The sequence below is a fragment of the Pinus tabuliformis genome, chromosome 8 (genome assembly GCF_031772625.1).
Source record: "Pinus tabuliformis cultivar Carrire ecotype Pingquan chromosome 8, CPIR1, whole genome shotgun sequence".
Classification (NCBI taxonomy): Eukaryota; Viridiplantae; Streptophyta; class Pinopsida; order Pinales; family Pinaceae; genus Pinus; species Pinus tabuliformis.
In genome coordinates, this window is record NC_142294.1 from 794,033,992 (window position 1) to 794,043,987 (window position 9,996).

The window sequence follows — 9,996 nt, forward strand, 5'->3', positions numbered from 1 at the left end:
TGTTTGGGAAATATGGGAGGGGGTTTAGGATTTAGGTGTGGGAATAGGGTTTTAGGGTTTTTCACATTTGACAGTTTTGGGAAAGGGAATTTAGGATAGGGGTTTAATAACTTTAGGGGATGGGGAAAAATGGAGTCAAGGAACAAAGGGAATTAAGGACAAAAGAAATAATGGAAAAGAGTAACCTTGGTGGCAAACAAGTTTTGAAACCCTAGGTAGCAATTTACATGTGAGGAATTCAAAATGATAGGGTTTGAATTTTTGTTTCAATCATTAGCATCGATAAACCACCATCACTTATCACAAAAATGGATGAAACATTGAGATGTCGACCCTACCTGGCGAATCCACGCAAATAAATGGCAATTTGGAGAAATTTCAAACATTTTCGGGCTTTCAGGTGTATGCGTCACACAGCTCACCCAACGTGCCGCGTCATGCCAGTGCGCCACACCCATTCAGAATTACACTGGAAATTTTCTCCCAGTGCGCCACACCTCCCCGGTGTGCTGCGCTTTCTGCCCAATGCCCGCACTGGCCAAATTTCCTCCAACTTCACCCAAATCGCTCACGAACCCAACCAATTTGCTTTGAGTGGCTTTCTCCTTGGTCTTGGCATGCAAATAACATTGATCTTTATGAAAATGCCTTTATAAAGACATGGATTTAATTTTTGACTCTCCAAGACCCATCTTTGTAATGTTTTGGCATCGGCACTTTTTCTATTTTAATACAGCTCTATTTTTGAATTTCCTTTTTGATTTTTTGACTAAAATGATGAAATTCTTGGCAATTTTTTGCAGGGATAGCTGACATGGAATTTGGCAAAGGAGACCAGGGCTACACCTAAAGAATTCAACAACTGAAAACTTTTGAAAATTATTACAAAGGACAAAATGTTGACTTTTCTTCAAAATAGAGTTTTGAAGAATAGTCATAATCCATCAATATGACGATGAAATTCGCGAAATAGAAAACATGTGTAGAACCTCCCTCTGGCCTGTTGGCATTTTGACAATTTAACAACTCAATTTGTGAAACCCTAGACCTATAATTGACATGACTCTTTACCCATTGAAAGATCAAACATTGACTAATAAACATTGATGAAAAGACCTAAGCCAGCAGGTACAAGACACGAGGGGAATAAATGACAAAGCCCTTCCGTCAGATTATGGCATGTTCCTAAATGGAGTGCAGGTGATCGAGTAGGATGGGACACCTAAAAATGAAATGCAAAAAGAGTTTTGATCTCTGACGGAGGACTGACAAGACTGACTCTAACACAACACTACTCCTTGGATAATTTAGGGCTCCTATTCTCCTAAGTCGTGAATGTGTGTAATTTTCGATCAATCTAATTATCGAGCTCTTTCTTTGTAGGAAACCATTTATCGCACATCTCTTAAATAGATACTGGTCTCGACAACGTAACCATTTGTTGTCTTAAGGGGGCCTAGCCCATGTTCAGAGTTGTTTGTGCCAACCAAAAAAACCCTAACTGCTGGCCCTTTCAGAAACAACCTGCATAGCGCAGGTTGCAGTCTCACCCAAAGTAGTATTAAGGGATGCTAGAACTAGGTTTATGCATCCAGGGACATGTGATAAATGGTTCTTAGGCTTTGAAATTTCAGATCTTCCTTCATGCAGATCGGTATCCTTCTAAGGCTAATCACTATAAATAAGTTAAGATGACCTCTAGACCTTCACAAAGGTCTACGATCAGTCTTTGTGGACCTTAACCAGACTATTTATCTATTTTCGTGCATCAATAAATAACCTTAGATCTGAGTTCATGTAGCTCTATTTAATTCATCAGAAAACATAACATAAATAGCTTTTAACTTCGCGAAAGTAGATAACTACTCATATCATGCATCATTAAGGTAGATTGAGTGATTTCGCGCAACATTCATTCATTATTTCATAAAAATAGATCATTAAGCGACAAAATATAACATAAACAGATTTGACAGAAATGCACAGTAATTCTTCAAAAATCAGTCTTTATTTATCTTCAATGTTCATATTACAGACTCTTCTACCCTGTGCACTTAGCTGCGGACTTACCAAGGCCTCCTGTGCACTCAGCTACAAGAGCCTTCCCCTTCTCTCCTAAGTGTAGGAAGCAAATCCTTCCTATCTTAGAACTTGCCAAAAATGGTCTGTATCTTGATTCTTCGCTATTTACTACTCTCTTCTAAAATTTCTATGACTCAAATATATAGAATTTTCAATACAATACCATGGTCCGCGGACCATGGGTGAGTCTCAAAACTGACTTGACTATCTATCCAACAAGGGGCTAATGCCCCTTTGACACCTATCTATCTACACACTCCGCATCCACATATTGTGGAGAATTTACATCTTTTAGAAAAATATATACAAAATTTGGGTTAACTAACCCCAAAACTGACCCTAGGGACCCTATCCCAACACCTACCTTGTTGGTTACAATATCCCAAAAGCAAAACTCAAGAAGTCCTACTGAATTCTCAAAAGGGGATTCTGAAGGAACTTCACCAAACACCATCCAATCAGTGTGGCCCACACTTAAGAATAGTAGCCACCTCATAGAGATCCTTCGAGTCCCTCTCTCACCACAACACTATCTTGTAGGTGGGGCCCCCACAAGCTCAATATGTAAAGAAAAAATAAAAAAATAAAGGCCAAAACACCAAATTTTTAAATTTCGTGTCCCAAATGACTATTTGGTCAACTGTCTCATGGGCCTTGTAACTATTCTATTAATAAACATGAGGGAACTCATTCCTATGTCTCATACAATCAAGACCCTATTGTGATTGTTTGTCCCTATCCTATGAAGTAGCGTCACAATGGGTCTCTCACATGTTTCCCTCACAATCGCACTATAGTCACAATTTTTTCTTCTTCAATTGTTATCTCATCACAGTTGTAGTTCCCTCACCCATGTAGCCTCATGTTACTGCCAGCCAGTCACTCGCGAGGGTTTAGGATTTTTTTTCTAAATTAGGCCATACAAACAACCCTATATGACCTACCTATCCTATAACTATTCAATTGACAAAGGGGGTTTTACGATTACTAAATTGGCTCTCCTCACTTGATGAAAGGGTATTATGGCTGACCATAATGGAAAAAATGAATGTTGGGCTCCATGCCAAGCTCGACATCAGTAAAGTAAAAATCAAGTGGAAATGTAGACCCTATGGCCCTTATATATGCCATTTTTTCCATTCTTCCTAATCTAGTTAGATATTGATGGCCACCTGCCTATTCCGCTTGGACCTCTAGTCAGCTTCATCAGTTTCCTTGATTATAGTACAATTTACTATTTTTAGTAGTTTTTCAAGTCCTAAACTTCCGAGTTGTTTTGATCCCTAAGAAACATTTTTTTGAGGTACGTAATAGCCATAAATCTAGTAGTGCTCAAAAACACCTTTCTAACAAGGTATATTACATGCCAAATGAAGATCATATGACCAAGTTATGAACCTAGGAATCTGACTTCCAAACTAATCCCAATGGAGCCCACAAACTCTTGGCATTCCATATCCTAGGGTTAGGGGTTTTTTGTTTAGGTTCTCCCTTTGGTTTTTAATAATAAAAAGTCCCTTGAGCCTCATTGTAACATATTTTAGAGGTATGTAGCCGACACATCTCTTCTTAGAGACAAGCTACCATCGCTTGTGCTAGTTTATTTCCATTCTGTATGTAAGAATCTTCAATTCTTTAATATTAATGAAATGAAGATTTATTTATGTTGCATATCTATGTTTATGCTTATATATGTATTCTTTTAGGTTCCTACATAATTCCATATCAATGGTATCATAGTGGTCTTCTCTTTCTTTGTTTTTCTTTGCATGTCCCCAACAAGGTTGAGGTATAAGGATTTAAGGCTTGAAATGGTTGAACCTTTTCAATAATAACCTTACAAACCCCGATGACCTCCCATGGTAGAAGAAAATAAATATTAGGTATAAGGAGATCCTTTCAAAATATTACTCAAAGAATCCCTCAAGTGACAAAAGAACGTGATGATAGACAAATTTTCCTAGATTCTTTGGTGGATGCCCATAGGTGACACATCTTCATCTCACAACCACTCTAGAGGTGTCACTCCCTTCAAGGTACATGTCAAATTTGACATTTCCATATTTGAAGGCTAGATAGATGCAGACGCCATAGATAGATGGTTAAATCTATTGGAATGATATTTTTGGTTCATGATTTTTCAATAGGGAAAATATTACTTTTTCACTCCTTAAAGCCACCTCCCATGTTAAGGATTGGTGGGAAACCTACTATGAACATAGGGATGAGAGAGAACCCTCACTATTTACAACCGTACCCACTTGAAATTATTTCTAAGATGCCATCAAGGAACAATATTACCTTGTGGGGAACTATGAGGACAAGTACATACAATGGAATACGATGCTGAAGCAAAGGGATCAAGATGTGCATGAATTGGCAAATTTTCCATAACCTGTGCACAAAGTTGGGAATCAAATATTTTGAGAAACATCTGGTACTCAAGTATCACATTTGTGTACACAAATACATTCAGGAGGAAATGAAGTTCCTAGACATCTCCTCGCTTGGTGCAGCATACTGATATGCTGTCATGTTTGAGCAGAAATTCAAGCAAAAGAAGTGAGACTTTGGATCTGTGAACTCGAAGAAGGGTAGAGTTTGGTCGTGACCCTTGAGGGAAACTCCTCGAAGCCACAAGCTAATAATAATGGGAAGGCAAATAAATACACTAACAAGTGATGTGAGTTCCATAAAACTCCCACAGACAACACAAACAAATATCATGCAAAGAAGGAAGAGGTGGTCGAGCTAAAAGACTCGGAGATAGATGCATGCTTTGATGATTTTGAGTTGGATCCTAACAAGGGAACCAATAAGGGAAAGTAGGTCATTGACATCAAACCCACTATGACAGTAGCCACCACCAAGCTCCAAAAGGTGGAACCTAAGGATCCAGAGGAGGGGGAGCACCTATTCCACTCACAGATGTGGGTAAAGAGTTCATCGGTATAGTTCATCATTGATAGCATGAGCTAGAAGAACCTGATCTCAACCAAGGTTGTTAAGATATTGAAGCTTCCAATGATGCCACACCCACAACCGTACACCATTAGGTCGCTCCACCAAGGGCGAGATCTTCGTGCCAGCTAGCAGTGTCGCATGTCTTATAGCATCAAGCCCTTTGCAGATAAGGTATTTTTCAATTTTTCCCTTATGGAATTCTGTGACATTTTATTAGGTTAGCCATACCTATGGAAGAATCATGTTGTATATGAATCTAGACATCATTCTATTATTATTAATTTGGGCTAGAAATTGTATAGGATAACAGAGGTAGCATTTCCTACGACCTTTTCTTTGATCTCTATTAAACAATGCACTAAGATCATTTCCTAGACCAGGAAATTCATCTTCCTTATGATTCACCCTCAGAGCAAGAGGAATATTGTGGCCACATCCACAACCTCTAGGGAGGGATCTCCACATGGCAGCAGCAGATGGACAAGGTCGTGGAGGAGTACAAGGACATCTTCACCTCACCCACAGGGGCACCCCTACATTGTCAGGCCAAGCACTCAATTGATCTGACCTTGGGTGCATATCTACCCAATGGACCAATATACTAATGCTCTATTTTGGAGAACTATGAAATAAAGAGGTAGATTCAGGGGTTGTTTTAGAAAGGGCACATCAAGCCACGTTCATCACCCTATGGGAGCCCGATCATGTTGGTACAAAAGAAGGATGGAACTTGGAAGATTTGTATTGACTATTAGGTGTTGAGAAAGATCATTGTCTAGAATAGGTATTGAATCCCATGGATTAATGATTGTTGGGCCTCCAAAATATCATCCTTTTTCACCCTCATTTCTCTCATTTTACCATATTTTGTAGCTCTTTACCATATTATGTAGCTCCATAACCATACATTAATACCATTTGCATGGGTTTATTATTATTATTTTCCAAGTCATTTATTTTAGGTATTTTAAGAGAATTAATGATTAAATATTAGGAAATTCGCATGTTTTCATATATATCTAAAAGTCGGATGAGTTTTATGATGGTGTAGGCCTATTTGAATATTCTAGAAGAGTCTTATTTGGCCACTCAACCACAAATTCGAATTTCAATTTCAACTCATGAAGATTTGTGGAATATTTGTAGAATATTTGGATCATTGACTAAGCATATTCAAAGGAGAAGAATCATGGATGTTGTTATATGTTTCTCCTAAAGATGTGTGAGAGGATTTGTATCTCATATTTTTAGGTAGTTGGTTATAACCACAAAAGATAATTGTGGATCTAGGAAAGATTTGTGGATCTAGATTTATTGATTAGTTATCTTACATTTTTGTATAAATAGGAGTGCATCCTTTATTCAAAGGTGTTTCATTCAAGATATTAGATATTATAGAATCTAGAATAATGAAGAAGAAATGATTAATGTAATTTGTAAAGCAAGGATAGAGAGGAAGAGATTTTAATTATTGTAATATATTTGGAACTTTCTCCAACTTCATTTTACGGAACTCATGTTGCTTCTTTGATATCCAAGATTTGATAATCATTTGACATGCTTGCAAAGGCGTTGAGGCCCCCAATCAACCACAACTTGCACACCTCTCTCATTTGTTGTAAATATTTATGTTATTTCGTTTATGCAAGTTTAGTTTAGTTTCTTTTATGTTATTTTGATTATACATTTTTATATTTATTTCATTAATGTTGTTTTGTTAATATTGATTCAATTTCCTTATGTTTAGATTGGATTGAAACACTAGTAATCTCACATTAGTAATCTCATAGAATACTAGATTAAATTACTTTTTGCTTTCATAGCTTAGATTAGAATTGTTGGTTTTCATAGAGCTAGTCTTTGAGAGAGAAAGTGATCGAGGAGAACATGTTTGAGAGAGAACATGTGCACTTGATTTTCATTTGCTTTGTAATTAGTTTCAAGTTGTTTGCATTAGATTAATATATTCTGAAAAATAATCACCTAGTAAATATAGTACATGTATACCTCATCAGTTCACGAACCGCAGGTTGAAAATTTAGTGACAATGATTTAACTCACTGATCTGAAAATCACTCATGAGTGACCTCAGTTAATTAATTGTTGAATGAAGGTTTTACAGACTCATGTGCTGGTGTGTGTCTATGTTATTTTAGGCAATGGATCGATCAGATTGCAAAATACACAGACACTGGAAAATGGAAAACGGTGAGGAAAACACAGTAAGCAAATGCAAGAACACAACAATTAATAAGGAGTTCACCCTATACTCCAGGGCTACATCTCTGGTCCAGCTTTCAGTGGTGGCCTTCTTTTATTGTGTCTTTAAAGCAGAGATATACAATGATGATCTCAATTTGAGTCTCCTAAAATAGAGAATGTTTGGTAGGGTGGTTCCTGAAATCCCCAAGCCACTAGAGTGCACAGACTCTTTTCCTTTCCAAATCTTGACCTCTCTGGTCTTTAATGGGAGGAGCCCAATGTGGTGCTCAATTCCCAATATATCCTCTCAGGGATTGCTTGAACCTCTCAAGCTTTCTATCTACTCAATGCTGCCTATGGTCAGCTTGGCTCTCTATTTTCTGCTTCTTGCTTTATTGTCATTTTTGTCTCTCGGTCTCACTGTATTTTTCTTTCTTACAGTGCTCCCTCTCCTTGTTCTTTTTTCTTGTTCTGCTCTCTGGCTATTCATGGCTAAAATCCAATCTATCTCATGACCGCTCACTTTCTCTTCTACCCTTTCGGTTCACCTGTTGTTGTTCGCTTGGAGTTCCCTGCCTCTGCGTCTTCACCAATGTCTCACAAGGAGTGGCCACTTGTCCTCTCATGAACTGCGCCAGCTCTTCCTCGACGGTTCAGTATTTTCGGTTACGTTGTGGAGTGACTCATCTGCCAACTCAGTGGTCAAATTAGACATCAAATTTTATGTGTTGTGGCTTAATCCCCTGTCAAACATAGTTCCTCCATCGGGCGCAATCTCCACCATCAGATCTGGAGCCCCCAGATCCTACAACATTTGTTCATTTCACGCGGTTGACTTTCTCAACCGTTAGCATGTGATGAGAGGAGTTTTTCTCTCTCATCTGCCGGACACACATCACGCAATGTATGGAATCACTTGTTTTTCACCAAATCCACTTACTGCCCAAGGATGCCTCCGATATACTGTTGGTTTTGGAGCGCGGGTCCCACCTTTCACCTTAGTGCTTTCCCCACAATTTCCCGACTTCCATGCGACTGAGCACTTTGGGGCTTTTCCTTCTCGAGGGATTTTTCCCAGCGAAGTGCTAATTGTGCATCAGAAATTCCCTTTGTTTCCCGATCCGGGCTTCCCAAGTGCCATTTTTACCTCCTACACAGTCTCCATGGGTCTCGGTCAACGCGCTTTGACCAAGGTCCTCGTCATTCCTTGCTAGCTGCAAACTACCAATGTCCAGAGCTTTTCCTGGTCGCTCTTTATCCATAAATTCCAAGTTTTTCCTGTTTTGATACATTCATGGAACTTTGATAATCTTCATGGATCCAATTCGGATCACAGCCTTCCCACTGAAAAAGCTTTTGGACCACAAAAAGTTTGTTTTCAAGCATCGAATAAGTGAGGGTACAATTGTCTCACTTGTCCAATCTCTATCCACTTTGCACTGCTTGGCTTTGAACCCTTGAGCCCAATTCTGAGGTACTCAACATCTCCCCTGCGCGTCATCCTCACCTTCCTGTCCAGCACTGTGTCTTCCTACAATTCATTAAGATATTCAAGTAGCAGGTCATCAATAGGAGACAATTGACTCTGCTCTTCGGGATCCTTAATTAGTGAAGATTCAAACAATCTCAAGCAATTTTAATTTACCACTGAGTAGATGTTCATGTAAGCTGGTAGATCAAGGTAAATAGAATTCTCACCAATCTTCTCAAGTATCTTGAAAGGTCCATACCTAATAGGCTTTAGCTTTTTACCTTCACCTTGCATCCTGTCCTTGTTGATGTATAGCCAGACTTGGTCACCAACTTGGAAACTATGCTCCATCTGATGCTTGTCATGCCTTGCATTATATTTGGCTTCGCTCTTTTCTAGTTGTTCTTATACTGCCTGGTGGATCTCTTAGATCTGTTCAATGAACCTAGTTTCCCTGTCCACATCACTGTGTCCCTCAACTGTGGTGTCTTTACCAAAGACAAAATCCAAAGGAGACCTTGGTGTGAAACCAAAACAGGTCTCAAAAGGAGATCTCTGTGTAGAATAATGTTTTTCTCTATTGTAAGCATGTTGCACATAACACAAATGTTCATCCCAAAGCTTAGGATGTTTGCTGCAATATCCCCTGAGTAACTCGATCACTGTCTTGTTAACTACTTTTGTCTAGCCATCAGTTTTTGGATGAAAAGCTGTGGTTTTCTTTAGTTTGGTGTCCATCAGTTCCCACAGACTTGACCAAAACTTCCCCACAAATCGGGTGTCTCGATCAGATACAATGGAAGTGGGTAATCCAAAATGAACCCATACATTTTCAAAGAACAGTTTTGCAGTTTGTTCAGTTGTAATCTGCTTATTACAAGGTATCAAAATACACATGTTTCTGAACCTATCCACAACAACATATAGATAATCATGACCTTTCTTAGATTTAGGCAGTCCTCCAACAAAATCCATGGAAACACTTTCCCAAGGGTGAGAAGGAACTGGTAGTGGAGTGTACAAGCCTAGTTTTCTATTGTTGGGCTTGCTTTTAGCACACATAGTACACCCTCTTACATATCTAGAAACTATCTCATTCATTTTTGGGCAATAACAAAATCTTTGTAGTTGTGCAACTGTTTTACTTACCCCAAAGTAACCTAATATTAGAGAAGTGTGTGCTTCTCGAATTATCTTTACTCTTTCAGTTTGTGGAATGCATAACTTCCCACAATGGTATAAGAGTCGGTCCTTTACATGATAGTCTAATTCTTCTA